The sequence below is a fragment of the Amblyomma maculatum genome, chromosome 5 (genome assembly GCF_055883805.1).
Source record: "Amblyomma maculatum isolate TAMU_Amacu chromosome 5, ASM5588380v1, whole genome shotgun sequence".
Taxonomy (NCBI): domain Eukaryota; kingdom Metazoa; phylum Arthropoda; class Arachnida; order Ixodida; family Ixodidae; genus Amblyomma; species Amblyomma maculatum.
In genome coordinates this window covers 35,660,019-35,678,640 of record NC_139348.1, presented here as the reverse complement: position 1 = coordinate 35,678,640, position 18,622 = coordinate 35,660,019, and the positions used below count along the sequence as shown (strand labels likewise).

The following is an 18,622-nucleotide window of genomic DNA, read 5'->3' as shown; positions in this document are numbered from 1 at the left end:
GCCCATGCTGAAGCCGGCTCGTAGTTCCGTGTTTTCACCATGCACTCCTCAAGCTCATACGACATCACTCACATATATAAGCTTCAAAAACATGTAGACACACAAAAAAGAAAACAAGGATAACCAGCTTTAAACCAAAAAATGATGCTCACTACATGTCAAATGTGTAACTGACACCATCAGGCTGCGACCTGCACTGACAAAGTGTCGAAGGAAAGATAGGCATTTTTAATGCAGTGCTACACAGCACTCACATGTGGCTACTAATTTGAATACAGGTCCCTTGTGAATTAGAACTGCATTCCTTGCACACATCTGATCTAGCACATCCAGAAAACAGCTCCCATAAAGAAAACATGCAAGCATCACTTTCCTGCAGCTGGACTGGCTTAGACATCTCACTGCAGTGGTGAAATAACTTCCCTAGCAAGTGCACGGAATATGATATGCACGAAACAAACAAGTGATAGTGCCCTATTCACACTGTTCATTCACAAAGCAACACATTTAAATAAACTGGAAAAGCCGGAGTGTAGGCAAAGGTCAACGATGACAATGGCAGCCAATTCTATTTTTATACCAACTTTGATGTCAAACCTCGAGATTAAGGGCATCCCAGATGGCAACAACCCACTTGCTATGATAAACGAAATTATAAAGCATGGTTGAAATTAACACCTGTCACTGGGTGCGCGCACCTAGAACAGATGCCAAGAACATATTGTTTGCTTTGTAAGATGGAGCAAGCATAATGACCTGCTGTCGAAGTGCAGAGAGGAGATATGCTCGGTCTAGAAGGAACCTCCTCTATTTATGTGAATGAGCATTTGACACCTTTTACAAGGCGCTGCTCTCAGAGACGATCAAAAAGAAACAGCGGAGTGGAAATATGCCTGGACTTCTGAAGGTAAAGTGCTTCTGCGCAACATTAAAAAACTAAGGTGAAATAATGGCTGTTTCCCTATGATTTCTCGCGTGGGAAGGTTTTTCTGCAATCCATGCAAACTGTATAAGAATACAACCAAAGGCAGATGACATTGCCAATTTTTGCATTCTTTGTCACTTGAGTTCGACATTTTAACTGAAAGTGAAGCATGGCTATCAGATGATGATGCCACACCCTACTTTCCGGTCTACCGATCTGAACATCTGTGTCGTAAGCAAAAGATGGGCAGAGGGTTGGCTGTATACTTGAAAGACATATTTTATGAGCTGATTGATGATTTATCAACTATGGGTGATGATTTTGAGTGTGCATGCCTACATACTGGAAGCCACCGATGCGGCACAAAGGCGGCTTCCTAGAATTTTCGGACTTATAGCTGCGATCTCATTTTTTTTTACACATCTTGCATAATATTGGGTAACATCAGTATCAACTTAGCTTTGAATGATCCTTACTTAGAAAACATTGAAACAGCTTTATCACTGTCGTCACAATCATCAGCCGGGCTATACGCACTGCAGAGCGAAGGCCTCTCCCATATTCCTCCAATTAATCTGGTCCTGTGCTAGTTGCATCCACTTGACCCCTGCAAACTTCTTAGCCTCATTCAACCACCTGACTTCCTGCCTCGTCCTGCTACGCTTTTCTTCCCTTGTAATTCAATTTGATACCCCTTTTCAACCATTAGCTACACTCTGTTCACACTACATGCCCTGCCCATCCCCATTTCGTCTCGATTTCCACTATAATGTCGAGTTAATTCGCTGACCCACTCTGCACGCTTCCTATCTCTTAACGTTACACCAACTATTTTCTGTTCCATATCCCTCAACATATGGCTTTGCAAATTATATAAGGCAGCCAACTAGGCAAACAGTAGACTGCTATTATTTTGGGTGTTTGCATAATAAATGTAAATCCGCAGGAAATTAACAGTGGAATACTTTCCTATGATCTAAGCGACCATCTTCCAGTGTTTTTGCTTTCTTTAATTTCAAAGTGCCAAATCAATCATTATAATCAAGACGGTCGGCGAGCCATAAATCCTAAAACACAAAAGAAATTTTTTGTGTGGTGGAGGTGATCGACTAGGGGGACATAGTATAGTGAAAGTAATGCCCACATTTATGACAAATTCAATTATTTTCTACGTACTTCATATAATGCTGCATTTTGACTGCTAAAGTTGTCCTCACATACTAGAAATACAGGAAACCTTGGATTAATGCACAGCTTTAGCGGTGTATCAAAACAAAAAACCAGTTATACCATGGCTTAATTCATTCCCTGTCCTTGTAGTTAGTTATTTATACATTTATTGCACGCTTGACTTAATTAGATGTGTTGCTATTGCTTGTTTTCATTTTCTTTGTGTTTCCACTCCTGTAATGGCCCTCACAGGGCTGGCAGTATCAATAAAGAAAGAAAGAAAGGAAAGAATAAAATTCAAGAAGTGCCAAACTGCTTTAACAACTGAGTTAGGGAAAGCAAAACAGTGTTACTACCAGAATCTTTTTGAGGGCGCATATAATAACCTGCATCAAACTTGGGATGCTGTAAACTTAACTTCAAAAAAGAAAGGCAAAAATAAAGCTATGCAACTTGCAGTTAATGGTTAAACCCTTACAGGTGACAGGCTAGCTAGTGAAATAAACACATTTTGTGAATCAATACTAATGTAAATGTGTGTGATGGCACAACGCAAGTGGGTACAACGTTGGGTCAGTGTCTTTCTGTGACCTATTCACCCTAATGAAATCCCAAATAGTCGGCAAACTTAAATATAATGTGGCTCTTGGTGTTGAAGAAACTGGACCACATGAAATAAAGCTGATAAGTCCTTAGCTATATAAATAACCTTGCTCTGACAACAGGTGCATTTCCAAAACTGAAAATAGCTGAAGTCACTGCAATATTCAAAGGTGAAGATGTAAACTCTCTACAGACCTATTTCAGTACTTCCTTCAATATCTAAAATATTTGAAAGTATTATTCATGACAGTAGTTTCATTTCTTGAAAATTGTCAAGTCATAACAGTGCATTATAGTTTTCGGAGGCACCGGTCAAATGAACGGGCTCTAATTTGCATCAAAGGCAAAATAACTGAAGACATGGAAAGCAGAAAATATATATAAAGAGAGAGTAAACTTTAATTGGTTAACGGAATTGGGCGGGCGGTTTCCTCAGTCCAGGCTACACTAGGTTTGTTTCTGTACACACAGAAAGTATTTGATTCCATACAGTTTGATTTATTAGAAAATTATTGAGATAAAAAGTGCGAGTTACTGCATTAGATCTTCTAATTAATTATCTGAATGACTGACATAAGCTGGTCAAAAATAGCGATGCAGTATCAAGGCTTGCGAAGCTAAAACAAGGAGTGCCACAAGGATCAATACTAAGTGCACTGTTTCTCATTTACATTAATGACATTGTTGAGATAAGTAGTTCTGCTCAAGCTGTATATAATGTATGCAGCTGATACATATTTTCTTCTCTTCACATAATCTACAGACACTAGAATCTTCTGAAAACACCTACCCTTGTACACCTATCAAACTGGTTAAGAGCAATAGACTATGATTAAATGCCTCTAAAACAACATCATATTTCATCCTATCAACAAATGTTTACCAAGCAGCTCACTGTCAAATTTGAGAATACATTAATAAATCAAGTATGGGAGCATACTTTTCTCGGGGTTTGGCTGTATGAAGACCTAAGCTGGTCTATATAAATAAAGAACTTAAGCATGGAATTAGCCCATACAATTGGATGTCTGTACAAGATATCTTGGTTGATATCTTGCTAAAATTAATATTTATTTTGCCCCTTTCTACTCGAAATATATGAATTGACTATTTGGAGGACGACTACACAATACAATTACAGTTTTGCTCATTACTTAAACAAAATTTTTGCGATGCTTTAAATCTTTTCATGGAAGCATGCAGGATTCAAGAACAGCTCCTCTATTCAAGAAACACAGTACACTAAGGGCAGATCAATTGTATTATTTAAAAGTATTGCAAACAATATAGCAGGAAATTTCACGAAAATGTAGACTCCGAAATGCTCAATATATTTAAAGGAACAAAAAACTCCAAACATCAAAAGAAAAAATTATAGAGAGCAAACAATAGCCTATCAAACAATCAAATACCTGCCATCCTAAACAAATTTCAAAAAATGCTAAATGTTGACTGCGCAGCGCGTGTATTTAAACGCCATATTATTGATTTTTTTGTCCTTTGGTGCAAAATACACACAGAACTGAACTTCCTTACTTTCTGTACACTTCTGTAACAAAGAAAATTCACTGTGTATCTTGTCTTTTGACCGCATTTTTGCATTAGTCTTAGGTCTTCAGTAAACTTTCCACAACCTACAAATGGAATACGCCTTATTTTGTTTGCACTATTACATAACTTTTTATGATATCCTGGTGGAAGTTAAGCCAATACCAAGTAATGTGTTATTGTTTTGTGCTACTGTACATGTGAACCGTTTTTTATTTTAGAACATTGTCACATTTCGTGCCTTGTCTTGGACAGAAAAAAAGATTTTGATTTAAATCAATGTAACAGCACCACATAAAACTTCATAGGGACAGAGGCATTGGGTACAAACAGCCTATGGTTTCTGTTCTTGCATCAGGCATTGTATTTAGTGTGCTGTTGAAAAAAAAATAAAAAGAAATAATAGAGAATTCCTTCCTCCCTGGAAAAATAAGACTATTAAACTATGTTGTTTTCATGCAAGCTATGCTTCACAATGCACAGCAATGAATGCCTGTGGTCTGATCATCACACAACAGGCAAGGTTCTGATCTATATGACTTGGTGCACAATTACCATGCACTACTCGAGTCAGTTTCTCAATATACTAGCCCCAAGTTACTGATCAGCACAGTACTGCAGGTGTTCCGGAATCTGACAATTTCTGCTTCATCTGTGCATGTATTTATTTAGGCTTTGGAATGAACGTACAGCCTTTATCAAAAGTTTACAGCCCAGAGGGTTTGCTTTAAGCCATATAATATGACTTCTGTAATAATCGTGCAAGTCCTAGCTACTGGAGAGGGTAGGACGAAAAGTCTTCTTGCCTTCAGCAAGTATGGGAACCTAGGAATGCATTACAAGCCACATACTATCGCTCAGAAGTAACCCCCCTGGGCTGTAAACTTTTGATAAAGGCTGTACACAAGTTTCCAAAGTTCGAAAAGTGACGGAGAGTTCAGGTTTGTTTTTTCTTTTTACGCCCAAGCACGAAGTGAGGAAGGAATGTGGCAATTTTCCAGCAAGAATGTATCATTTCATGCATAGGGTTTAAAGTCCAAAAGTGGTTCAGGTGATGCTGTAGTGGAGAGCTCTGCAAATTGATACCACCTGGGGGTTTGCACTGACATTGCACATTGTGCAGTGCTTTTTACCTCTATCGAAAAGCTGGCAACGTGGTCAGGGCTGATGCCACGTCCCTGGAGTAGCCAAGCACACCGACCACTGAGCCACCGCAGCAGTGGCGTCTGGTGCACCGGTTCCAACAAGCAGTGACGGAGAGTAAAACAAATGGTTCTCACATGCCTCCAAGACAGGAAAGCCAGTCTTGGCACAAGTGATCATTAGGACATACGAATGTACAAGCCTGCGAACAAATTAAAACTGCGCCAACTATGTGTGCAAATGTCAGTGTGATCGTGTTGGTGAAAATATCATGGTCCTGCCAATCAAGTTATTAGTGGTTACTTGCCAGTGCGAATGGAACTTTACTGCCTGCCGTTTCGCTGATAGTAAAAGAATTAATAAGTTCGAAAAGCTTTGGCGCTCTTTCCCCACTCATTCACCGTGACCCTCTACACTTCCGATGCGTGTGCCACCCGCAGCTGGTTGCTGTTCGTTTGGCACCCTCAGACAAATTGTACAAGAAAATAAAGAACATAAAATTTTAAAAATTCACGCGGTAAGGAGTTCACTACCCCTAGAAATGATACAGGCATTGTTATCACGAAAAAGATTCGCAGAAAGGACCAGCAGTCATGTGGCCCGACGACTGGCGCACATTATTAGAACTTCAAGGAAAGATTCGCAAGTCATGGGTTGCATGTAAAATGATCACATCGTGGTATTCTCCAACAAGTAATTTATAACTGAAGTTTATCTTGATTGCATTGGTTTCATAAAACAAATTACGGCTGTAATGTGTAAGGAGTGCTGAATCAAGTAAGGAATAAAAAACAGAACTGCTGATATGCAGAGTTAATTCACCACAATGGTTAAGCTAACAATACATCACTAGTTGTGCTGAATTTTACTAATTGTGATTGCCACCTCACACACCTTAAGACTTTATACACGTCGCAGCCATCATTTATAGTTGATGAAATCGAAACATGGAAGAACGCATTAGTTCTACACTACTTGGTTGTCATAGGCAAATACCATATACCGATCCATCTATTCCAATGTTCATACAGTCTTACAGAGAAGGAAACCTGGCAAATAAAAGCATGATGACTTCTGCCCACCAAGCAGTATATTTCTCTATAAAATCACAGCGCAGTCTTTTCTGAGCAGACAACCCTCTGCAAATGTACAAGTGAACTATGGCAGCAAGCATTTCTGTGAACACATCCAGCTGCCTACCCACACAGGCAGAGCCCTATATCATGGCCAATAAAAGACCTGCATTTCAGAGGGTAATGATGGCTTGTAAAATGCATGCCCATTTCACAAAGGCAAAATATAGCCAGTGACATAAACTGAAAAACACTATTTTTAGAGCAAATGTATGCAAAAAGAACACCCCCAGCTAAACAAAATTCAGATATTATTTTCCTGTTCTCCCTTTGTGGCAATTAAATCCGCATGCATGACTCACATATGAATGGCATTTTGCCCTTACGGTGACGCAAATGTTGCATGAGGATTGCATTATGTCTATGGGGCACAGCTCACACTAGCACAGTTTCTCGCCTGTGTCGCTGTAAAGGTGTTCCACCAGGCTGTTCCTCAATGCAAAGGCACTGCTGGTCACAAAGGTATCGGCTCTCACATACTTGCCTCTGGACATACAATCTGCATGTGGCCCTTTTGTGCAAAGGAGATGTCACAGTAGTCACAACGGCACAGACAGTCAGCTACATGCATGTGAAGATGAGTCACGAGTCTCCTCTGCTGTAATGGTTGCACTTGCACAGAAATTTTCCCATGCGTGTGTGATAAAGAAGTGTTTGTTATTGCATGCGTGCATGCAGAGCAAGCTAGGAATAAAAAAATATACAGAACAGCTGTAGAGCAGTCGATTGCTGCATACTGTCTCCTTCACGATACAACATATTTTGGCGACGAGGATGTCAACTTAAATCAGGACCTCGACGTGACTGCTGACTACCATTATGAGCTTCTCGGGCCTCCAGACGCCGCCCCCTTTCCTGCCAACTTCCGGTGGTCCTGCCCTTCCGTGGGAGCAATGGAGTGAACGTTTCACAATTACATGCTGGCACCAGGTGCCTCCACGCTTCCTGCAGACCAGTGCAAGGGCATCTTGCTGAACTGGTTGGGACTTGAAGGTCAGCGCATTTTTTATAACTTACCGTCGTCATCCCCTTCAGCGCCTACCGCTGCTCCCTCACACTCCAGTGACATGCCACTTTGCCGTGATAAATTCGAAGAGGCGATTTCCATACTATCGACGCACTACTAGACCTCCGTAAATGTGATCGCTGCATGCCACCATTTTCGCCGCTGAGTACACGCTGCCAGAGCGCCAGACGATGAGTATGTCGCTGCCGTTCGTAGCCTTGTCGGCGACTGTGGATTTGGGAGCCTCGCGGATGACATGGTTAGAAATCAGCTGGTGGACAAGACCGCTAATCACCATTTGCATGAACGCCTTCTCATGGAAGGCTCTTCCCTGACTCTGTTGCAAGCCGTGGCCCTTGCTCGGCAGTGCGAGCAAGCTTCTCATGAGGAGAAAGAGATCTCAGAAGAGGTAACTCAAGTACAGCATGTGGGATGCGAGCGCGCATCAGAGCAGGCACCTCAGACCCGTTGCAACAAATGCAATTGGATGTACAGAAATCTTGCTATGCACTTCTGGAGCGCTTGTGGTATCGCTGCAGTTCTACTATTCACATGGCGTATAACCCTGCATGCTGAGCCCACAAACGGAATTGCCGTCGTGCAGCAAAGTGGGCCATTTCGATTGTTTGCAAGTCGTCAGATCGCTCAGGTGAAGTGCAGTAAGTCGAAGACGAAGATACTGCGAACACATCATCCATGCCGAATTACGCCACCAGCGCGGCTATTCCACAGGTTAATTGTCGGAAAAACTGAATCTTTGCCTCTGACCTCATTGAAGGCAAGTCCATCCGCTTCCTGATTGACACCAGCTCATCAGTGTCCATTCTTGCAGAAGATATTTACCGCCTATACTTTGCCGATACCAAACCGCTAAAATCAACTACGGTTCAACTTCTGAACTACTCTATGTCTCGGATTTCTGCGTACTGTCTTATTCATGATACGACATTTTGGCAACGAGGATGGGATAACACTGCAGGGTCTAGATGCCACTGCAGCTCTACAAATGAAGATAAAGGGTGCATCCCTGGAATGCCTTTCTATGATCCTTGATACATCCCTGTTACCATCTGAGCTATGTCCGACCTTCGAGCATCTGTTAAAGGAATTCGGACTTGCCCGCGGCTACGTGCACAAAGTCCGAGAGCAGGACTTCGTTCTTCCTGTCACACGCAAGCTCCAACGGTTGCCGTTTGCATGAGCAAGTTTCCGCCGAACTCCAGAAGCTCAAAGCTTAGGATATTATTGAATAGGTCAATGCTTCCAAGTGGATCCCTTCTATTGTAGTTGCCCGAAAAAAGGACGGTTCTATCCGCATGTGCGTGGATTTACGTGAGCCTAATAAGGCTATTGTGGTTAATAGTGTCCCCTTGCTGCAAACAGAAGAGCAATAGACGAGAAGAAAAGAGCGCCGGGTCGCAGCATTTTTCGAAGCCTTGATTCGGCCTATCATCAAGTACCACTCCACCCTTGTGATTGTGTGTGTGATTGAGGGCACAAAGGTTCCACAAGACTGCGCCTCCATGGGGAGCCGTTGCAGCGGTTGCCCTGGTAATATTCCAAGTCACTCTGTTCCTCTTCATGGCTGCCTTCATTGGTATCAACAGCTGTCTTACAAAGAAAGCGTGCTATGCATCCTTCCCTGTGCATCTGTCTTGTCCAGGGAATGACAGGCTTGATATCTGCACTCTCTCTCCAAGCCTGCATTTAAAAAAACACAAGTACAGCATATTAAAAAAAAAAAAATATGCCAGCCAATTTTCACAGTTCACCAGGCACTGCTGTTGGCAAATGCAAAAGGCAATTTCATGCAGCAGATGTGCCAGTATGCAGAAAGCATATTAACAAAAGAAGCTTATAAAAAACTCAAATCTAGAAACAAAATGTCCTAACCTTTAGTGCCTACAAAAAGCTAAGAATGACATTTCCAGCTTGCAAATATCTACCAAATAAATGGCAAGCAATTGCAAAATTGAGCTACAGCATGTTAGAATCACAAGTTCTCATAACCACTAGCTTCATTACAGGCCACTGCAAGTGCCCAAGGAAAAGACATATTTAAGAATCTACCATTAATGGCAAGTTAAGACTAAATATGCAACACAGCGGCATAAATAAACTGCTGTCCAATGAATGTCCCATGCTCCACTACCTGGTGCAACAAAATTCCGAGAATCACTGCTAGCAAAAAATTTGTACGATGGTTACTATTAGAAATGCAAAATCCAGCAATACCTCTTTACAGTGCTAAATGCAACCTATAATCACTTATTTTTTACCACCTCAATGGAACCTATGTGACATCACTATATCATCCCTTGTGTTGTCACTGTTTTCAGAACACTAAGCTTCTTAGTGCGCTGCTGTGGCGGCGCCATGATCTTACCCATGAGGCACTGTGTTAGGACCCTCAGCATAGCTAGTTGCAGTTATGTCATGCGTACCATCACTGCACTCCGACCAACATGCGTATCATCACTGCACTCTGACCAACAGCATGGCAACAGCTGTAGCTACAAGAACTCCACGATGTTTCACAGTCTACAGTGCTAACATTCAGCATTGGCTGGTATGGAGGCATGAAGAGATTGTGGAAAATAAAGTTTACTTTGAGGGAATGTGGAGAGGGGAGCAGGTGTCAGTAGCTTGACGACAACCTAGAAGGCAGTGAAACAGCAGCTCATGCGTTTGATGCCTTTGACTAACTTATTATTTGGTCAGACGTGCAATGCAAGTGCTTCTAGACATGAAAACAATTCTTGTTAAGGCTGTGGAAGGTTCCTGTGAAGCAAGAACCAGCCTGTAATAGCCTTGTAAGAGTTGCATATATCAGACACTTTTAAACCTGCAGGAAGACTTACTTTTAAACCAATTCATGGTAGACACAATGCCTTGCCTGGATTTGATCTACACTACCTGTAGGATTTGAAGCAGCTAAGAGAATGGCGTTTGCACCTGAGCATTTCTGAGCAAAAGTTGCATGATTTTGTCAACAAAGTCAGCAGCTCAAGGATAATCTTAAGAGTAGCCACTGTTTTCAAACTACCCCTGAAAGCAGAAGCTTGGGCAACTGCCACCATAGCTCAGTTTGTACAGCTCCACAGACAACATACGGAGGTTGCTGGTTAGGATCCCACTGGAGGCATGCAGCTACTTTCTCTTTCACTTTCTAATCAATAATTTGAGAGAGAAAATGACTGCACTTTTAAAATATCTCTTAATCAGCATTGCAAATTGCCTGAAAGCTTAAAAGGGCCCATGAAAAGCTATTTTTACTATAAAACAAAGAAAACGCACACGAGTAATAGGTATCCCATCAGACATCTGAATGCAAAAATAAAAATATTTAAGCCGTCATTAACACCAAAACTATTGGCAATCAAAAACGTTGCTCCTCCTCTCCCCTTCAACTCAACACATGCTGGTGCGGAAGAAAAATTAAGAAAACAATCCACGACGGCGCCCCACCACATTCCGTTCTGACCGCGTCACTTGGGAGCGTCCAATGAGTGGGCGCACCCAGCAAGCCCCGATGTCATCAAATGGAAAGTTTGCGTCATATGGGAGATTTGCGCAGGGGGCGCATGTCACCAAAATCAGTTGTAAGCGGCCGCCTGATGCACTTTTAAAAATATTTTGTAAATTTGTGGCTCCATGCAAAGCTTGTATATTTGGCTCGAATACTCACAAAGACCACCTGTATGAATTTCTTCCCCTAGAATATCGGAGAAAGTACGGTTTCAGGGGCCTTTATATACAGTACTCCCATATGCTACTCTTGATCTTGTTGGCTGTTGGCTTTATAAACTTGCAAGCCATGACAAGCCCCTCATTTATCTACATTTCACTGCTGAACAGTTAACAGTAGGGTGCCTATATATATGGTGTGCCATGTATGTAACAAAGGCAAAAGAAGAAAAGCTCATAACGAAAACGTGCCAGCATCTCCTCGACAGAAGTTGCACTGGATGGGCCTACATTTCCAGGATGAATACTGCACTATACTGCAGGAACATATATTTCCATGACTTCTTTACATATATCTTCACTAGCAAGTTACAGGCATGAGCACAGCACAGCGATCCAACAGAAGACAACATAAGTCTTAAATGCACAAAAACTCTGCCAGATTCGACGTCTCAGCCCCTTTCAAAATTGCAGAAGCCAGGGAACAAGCAGCAAATTTGAAGGACAGCGTCAAGGTCGAACTCTAAAAAACAAAAAAGGCAATACTGCCATCATGCTCCAGATGATGACTGCGTAAAAGCAAATGTGTTGCTTCTGAATGGAATGTTTTTCAAAACTGTCATCATTATCTCAAGTTTCTGTGGTTCACCGCCCAGGTCACCCCGATTCCAGGACACGCCTGTACGATGACTAAACGAAAACAGTTACACAACAAATGTAGTCCAAAGGAAAAGGCACCAACCACATTCCTATGCTGCCCCCTGATCTCCCAAACTATTTGTTTGCTCGTTTAAAGTTCGATATCTCTTATCTTGTTTTCTTTTTTATACTTTTGTTCAATCATGTGAAGCTGTAGACATTTATGCATTTTTTATTGCAACAGCGTTAGAGTCCACACCAACAAAAAAACCTGGTGTGGTCAGGAAAATATCCGATTGAGTAAAAGGTATTGGGATCTTTCTTTATTTGTTGAGATTATGATGACACAGTCGCATGACATGGCTGAGCACTGACTGGTCACCAGGATGACTTCGTGAGGCCATTTGATATGGCAAAGTTTGTAGGTGCACTGGCAGTATGATGGCAGGCTCGATGACAGCCATGCTTGGTTGCGCGCAGACGCACACAGACCGCTCTACACATCAGGTTGGAATGAAGCCGAAATAAACGCTGCCTCCGAAAATGCAATCACAGGTCAGTGGGTTGGATCCACAACCACACATTTTAGTAAAAAAAATGCAAAAACAGCATGTTGACCTACAAAAACCTGCTGGAGCAACGTTGTTTCTAATGCTGTCATGTTTTACTTTAAGTAAATCGTTAACCCCCCCCCCAATTCATTTTTTCTTCAGTCATCACGCTGAAGTTACGCGCTTGTAAATTTTACCGTAGTGTACTTTACATACACAGTGTTGAAAGTAGTTCTTCAGAAAGCCACGCATTATGATACGATAAATCATGAGCATGCCCCTGGCAGGTGATAGCAGACAACACAGTAGTTGTGAGACCATGACACAGCCGAGTTACCAGGTGTAGCCTATTTGGCTTTCTCCTTTCAGATGGAAGGGCTAATCGAAACCACCAGGACCTTGGACCTCGAGTCAGACACGCTACCCTTGGCCCTAACGGAATTTTCCTGCTTGGATAAAGCAATGCTCTGTCTATGTGCTGGACATAATATGGTATCTTATGACATTATGCTAACAATTATGTGTTACACCATAGGGGTACGTGCAAACTGAAGGTTTCATGGTTAAACAGATAGCAGTGTGCACATATGCACATGAGGATCTGAAGGGGAGCTGCAGATGGAAGTCACTGCTGCTGCTGCTGCTGCATAAATACCACCCAAACGCGTTTTAGTTATGTAGCCATCGGTCATGCAGGGCTCAATTCCTTGTTCTTTGGTAATCACTTTACAAATAAGCTCAGTGCATCCCAGTGTTTTGTTCCCAGTTAGTATACTGCTTTGTTGTCGAACATGCCAAATATGGCGCATGCCGTCTGTCTGCAGCTGGTGCAGATTAAAGGCATAGGGGTGCAAATTCTGAGTGTTTTAGCTCTAATTTGTGCCAGCGCATGAAATAGATTTTAATAACTTCAACTGTATGCACGCTCACGGCCCAAAGCTCTGTGGATTATAAAATGAGCACACCCCTATCTCCAGTATGCCTGAAGACCGCAGCAGAGGAATTTTGTCTGCTACACAAATTATTAAAAAAGGCTGCCCATTTAAAAAATGATGAGGGAATATGAAATCATGAGAGCGTATGGTGCAGTATCAATATTAACGGAATGTCAGTGCTATAAGGTGGTATATGCCGACAGCCGAACACGGCGGTCGATTATCTTGCTGAGCTCCATAATATTTTGTGCAGTAAACTAAACAAACGCTCTAAGCTTATATTAGCTGGGGATTTAACCTAGTGGAGATTCACTGAGAAAACCTAGCAACTGGTAGAAACGAGCGCAGTGGTTGTGAAATACTTTTGTCTTATGTTTAGTTTTTCTTTAGCCCAACTTGTCGAAGAACCAACAAGTACACAAGGGAAAGCTAGCTCAATTCTCGACCTTACTCTCATTTCCAAAACACTTTGTCCTGATGTCAGCATCGAGAATAGAATCTCAGATCATAAAATGGTTTTAATCACTGTTGACAACTCAAGCTCTAGTCTCGACCAAAGCTCGCATTCTCACATATCTGTTAAGGACTACCCAGTAAAAAAAATCAATGCATCCAATTGGGACGACCAGTAAGACTGAATTGGTTCTGCCAATCCCAAGTGGTTTGTCCAATGGGTCCTGTCTATCCCAACTGGTTTCTTCACTCCCAATTGGGAATCCAAATGGGTTTCTTCAATCACAACTGGGAAGCCCAATGGGTTTCTTCAATCCCAATTGGGAAGCCCAATCATCATCATCATCATCATCAGCCTGTTTATACCCACTGCAGGGCAAAGGCCTCTCCCATATTTATCCACTTAACCCGGTTGGCAGGAAGCCCAATGGGTTTCTTCAATCCCAATCGGGATGACCAGTTGGTTTCTTCACTCACAATTGGAAGTCACAAAACCTGGCTTCCAACTGGACTTCCCATTGGTTCTAATTGGTCCAAAGGGAACATTCCCAATAGGGAAAGTCAATTAAGTCAGTGATATCCTTGACTGAGATATGCACATATATACATATCTCTATAAAGAGACAACAGTGAAAAATTTAAGTTCTTATAAGAAGTATATGCCACTTAATCTTAATCATGTCCACTCTAAGTGCAGGCATAATTAACTAAGTTAGCTCTGAATAACAGAGATGTGTCATTGATCCCAGCAGCACTGTCCAATGAATGGATAAGTCTCTTCAAAGTAACCTGTGGATATATACATTGAATCTGCATTAGTTCCATCCAAGTAGCAGGCCGTACCCGGCATACCATGAAGTATTTGGTCCATGACAGCTTGGAACACTGCCGGTGCACAAGATATGCCATAAGGCAAGTGACGAAACCTTTCCCACATGATATTTTCATCATCATCAGCAGCAGCCTGATTATACCCACTGCAGGGCGAAGGCCTCTCCCATATCTCTCCACTTAACCCGGTTCTGTGCTAGCTGCATCCACTTGACCCCTGCGAACTTCTTAATCTCATCCGCCCACCTAACTTTCTGCCGCCCCCTGCTACGCTTTCCTTCCCTTGGAATCCAGTTTGTTACCCTCAGCGACCATCGGTTATCCTCTCTTCGCACTACATGTCCTGCCCATGTCCATTTCTTCTTCTTAATTTCCACTAGAATGTCGTTAACTTGAGTTATTTCTCTGACCCACTCTGCACGCTTTCTATCTCTTAATGTTTTTAATAGTCAGATATTTTCATGATAGTCATGATATTTTAATAGTCAGCAGTTCTTGAGCTTGCTCATCTGGCTCGAGCTGCAGGTGTGCCTTCGACAGGTCAAGAACGGAAAACACTGTTCCGCCTTGCAAGGTTGCAAAATTGTCTTCGGGCAGCGGCAAGGGATAATGCTCAGCCTCAATTACCGGGTTTACGGTGACCCGGTAATCATCACAAGGACACAGCTCCTTGCTGTTCTTTTTAGGAACTATGACCTGGGGCATTGCCCAACTACTATGCGTGACCTGATAGATGACACCAGCTTTCTCTAAATTCACCAATTCATGCTTGAATTGCTAGCGTAAAGCGTACGGAACCGGTCTTGCTTTAGCAAACACAGAGCGCGCATTTTCTTTCAACACAATGCTAGCTTTAAAACCTTTGACAACACCAGAACCTGAGTCAAACACATGGCGATATTTTTTTGTGAGGGACGTGTCACTCTCCACTGTCTGCAGATATTATCTCGTGCCAGTTCAGCTTAATTTTTGAAAGCCAGCCTCGACCTAACAATGTGGGCATTTTCGCACCCTCTGTTTCCCTTGCAATAACTAGCGGCATATCAAAACATTGATTTTGATACTGCACTTTGACGTTCATGACTCCAGCAACAGGCACAGGCGTTCTGCTGTATGTGACCAATTTCACATTAGCTTGTCTTAAACAGGCAAGAGGAAAGTGTTTTGCCCACTCTTTTTCAGACATAATTGATAAAGCTGCACCTGCATCTATTTCCACTTGAATCGCTCTGCCGACTCTAAAGTAGAGTGCACACTTTGTAACGTGACCTTTTTTTTTTACATTGGTAGCAGCGTCTGTTTAGAAAAGGGCAACTCACAGGTGAATGCTGGCCCCCACATCAGTGATGGGGTGTTTCGTCCCTTGTGACGCATTCTTACGAGAGCTTTCTCTGGCTCCTTGCTTGATAGTCATTTCTCCGATGTGCACTTTCCGTTGTTTCACTGTTGCCTCTTCCTGTAGACTTCGATGCTGTCCGACGCTGCTGCTTGGTTGCTCGACGATTGCAACACGTCCTTAAGTGTCCTGGCTCGCGGCTTCCATGATAGCTATAGCCACACTACACGCCCGGTCCCATGTTATTTCATCATCAGGAAAGGCCAGCAGTCGGCATCGTATTGCTTCGGAACGCAATCCCACGACGAGTCGGTTCCGCAGAGCCTCGCTCAGAAACGTGCCGAATTCGCAGGCTGCGACTAGCCTCTTCAATTTGACTATAAAATCCACGATGTTCTCATGGGTTTCCTGCCTGCGCTGACTGAACCGATATCATTCAGTGACAAGCGAGCGTTTGGGAGTGTAGTGCTTCTTAAGCGCACTTACTACTTCCTTGAATTCTGTCTGTCTACATCTCTCCCGGTTACTTCAGGCGTCCCACAAGGTTCTGTCCTCGGTCCCCTCCTATTCTTAATATATATTAACGACTTGCCCCTGCATGTTTCCTGTAGTATTCGAATTTTCGCAGATGATTGTGTTATTTACCGCACCATTAACAACTGTCACGATCAATACACTCTTCAGACAGAGCTTAACAACGTACTAAATTGGTGTAATAACTGGCTAATGTCCCTCAATCCTAGTAAATGTAAACTCATGTCCTTCACTCGTCGTCACAATCCATATCTCTTTCATTATTCAATTTCTAACACACAGATTGAGCAAGTACAATCATATAAATATCTAGGAGTCACTCTCTCTTCTAATCTATCATGGCAGATTCATGTCGGTAACATCATTTCAGCATCAAACAAAACACTCGGTTTCCTAAAACGTCACCTTCGTCTTGCCCCACCACATGTTAAATTGCTCGCGTATAAATCACTTATAAGACCCAAATTAGAATATGCATCCCCCATCTGGAGCCCACATCAAGCATATCTAATCACCGCATTCGAAGCTGTGCAGAATCGTGCTGCCCGATTCATTCATTCCTCATACTCATATGACGTCAGTGTTTCATCCTTGAAAGCTACATCCGGACTGCCACCCCTCTCTTTACGTCGTCGCATTGCTAGCCTCACCCTTTATCACAAATGCTTTTATTCTCCTCTCAATCAAGCACCGTATATCACCGCCGCATCACGCATATCTCACCGCACCAGTCATCCCCTTCAAGTTGCCCGCCCACTATCACGCACTGCTACGTTTTCAGCTTCGTTGTTTCTTCGAGCAGCCACGGACTGGAACGGCCTACCCCATGACATCGTCGCCATCGCTTCAACATCTGCTTTTCAAGAACGCGTAACAGATCACCTTCAATGTTAAATTACCATCGCTGTTTGTTTTCCTCACTACAAATGTAATCCCACCCCTTATGTAACACCCCCTGAAATGGGGGCCTTTAAGGAATAAAACTGAACTGAACTGAACTGAAGACTTCATCGGCGTCAGTAGCAGCAGTAAGCTCCGGAGCGTGACATAGGCCTTTTCGCCTACAGCCGCTAAGAAAAATTGCAGTTTCTTGTCATCTGTAACGTCATTGGCAGCAGCGAATAACTCGAAGCAATCCAGGTACACTTCGAAGTCGCCGCTGTCCGGCTGGAACTCCGGTAGCTTCCCAACGGTGTTGGTCATCCTAGCAGCCTGGCCAATCATCCCATCCTCGTCACCATTAGTTATATCCAGACGCCAGGCCAAGGAACACGAAGCTTTATTACGAGGTGCATGCTCGCAGCCTCAAACCATTAACTGCGTACATGAAGAATGCGCGCTGTCTTATACCTGCACGAGATGCCGGCGCATGCACAGACAGACATGACGAACGCGATAAACCATGACAATATATAACGAGCTTCCTTCTAGCGATACAACAAGACGCTATAATAATTATTAAGCCAAACAAATATACAGCCATGCTTGACAGAGGTTCTGCTCATATAATGTGGTCTAACCAGGATGAACCTCCACAATTCTTTCTTTGTTGTGGTCTGCCTTTGACAGCATGTTCAGTAGTGTTATTTTTACTTAGTTTATTATAAGCAAACATTTCACATTAGATTTTTAAACAATTGTGTTTTTGACATTGACTCTTGGAGGCTTTAAATTGGGCTAAAATGAATGCTGAACGTCCAATTTTGTTTTGTGTTTTTAGATGCAATCCAAAGGGCAAGATCAAAACTAGAAAAGCTGAGGAAACAGATGACATCGCAACTTCAACTGATCAAGGTATGCAGCCCTCAATTCCAGGTAATCAATATTTCAAAACTGCTGCCACTAGAGCTTTGAGTGTACTCTGGCTTTGCAAGTTGTGAACAAGAAAATACTGCAAATTAAGAACTTGTTACTGCACAGTTTTGTTGCTTAACCATTTATCATTTATGCAGACATAGTAGCCTTAGTGTCATTGGCTCAATACTTTCTAAGCTGAATGCTATCTTTGCATGATGGTACGCTTTGAATAGTTGCCATTTGGATATGCAATACTCAGTGAATCTTATTGATCTCATTGATCACATGTTCAAGAGAGGCTTTGGGGCATCTTTCTGTGTCCTATCAGTGG

General features: G+C 42.6%; 1 protein-coding gene across 3 annotated transcripts in view; it reads right to left on the bottom strand.

Annotated features, from left to right (window-relative positions):
- LOC146188012 (uncharacterized) overlaps positions 1-18,622 on the bottom strand; it is a 54,975-nt gene that overhangs the window by 17,220 nt on the left and 19,133 nt on the right. The window contains exons 2-3 of one of the 3 annotated variants that reach the window (XM_084603594.1): positions 7,540-9,229; positions 6,825-7,467 (exon numbers count right to left, since the gene is read on the bottom strand). The exons of 1 other annotated variant lie outside the window; for it this stretch is intronic. The gene's annotated coding sequence lies outside the window, so the exon portion shown is untranslated. Of the gene's footprint in view, positions 1-6,824; positions 9,230-18,622 lie in introns of all 3 variants that reach the window. One more of the 3 variants, XM_084603593.1, reaches the window with a different exon arrangement.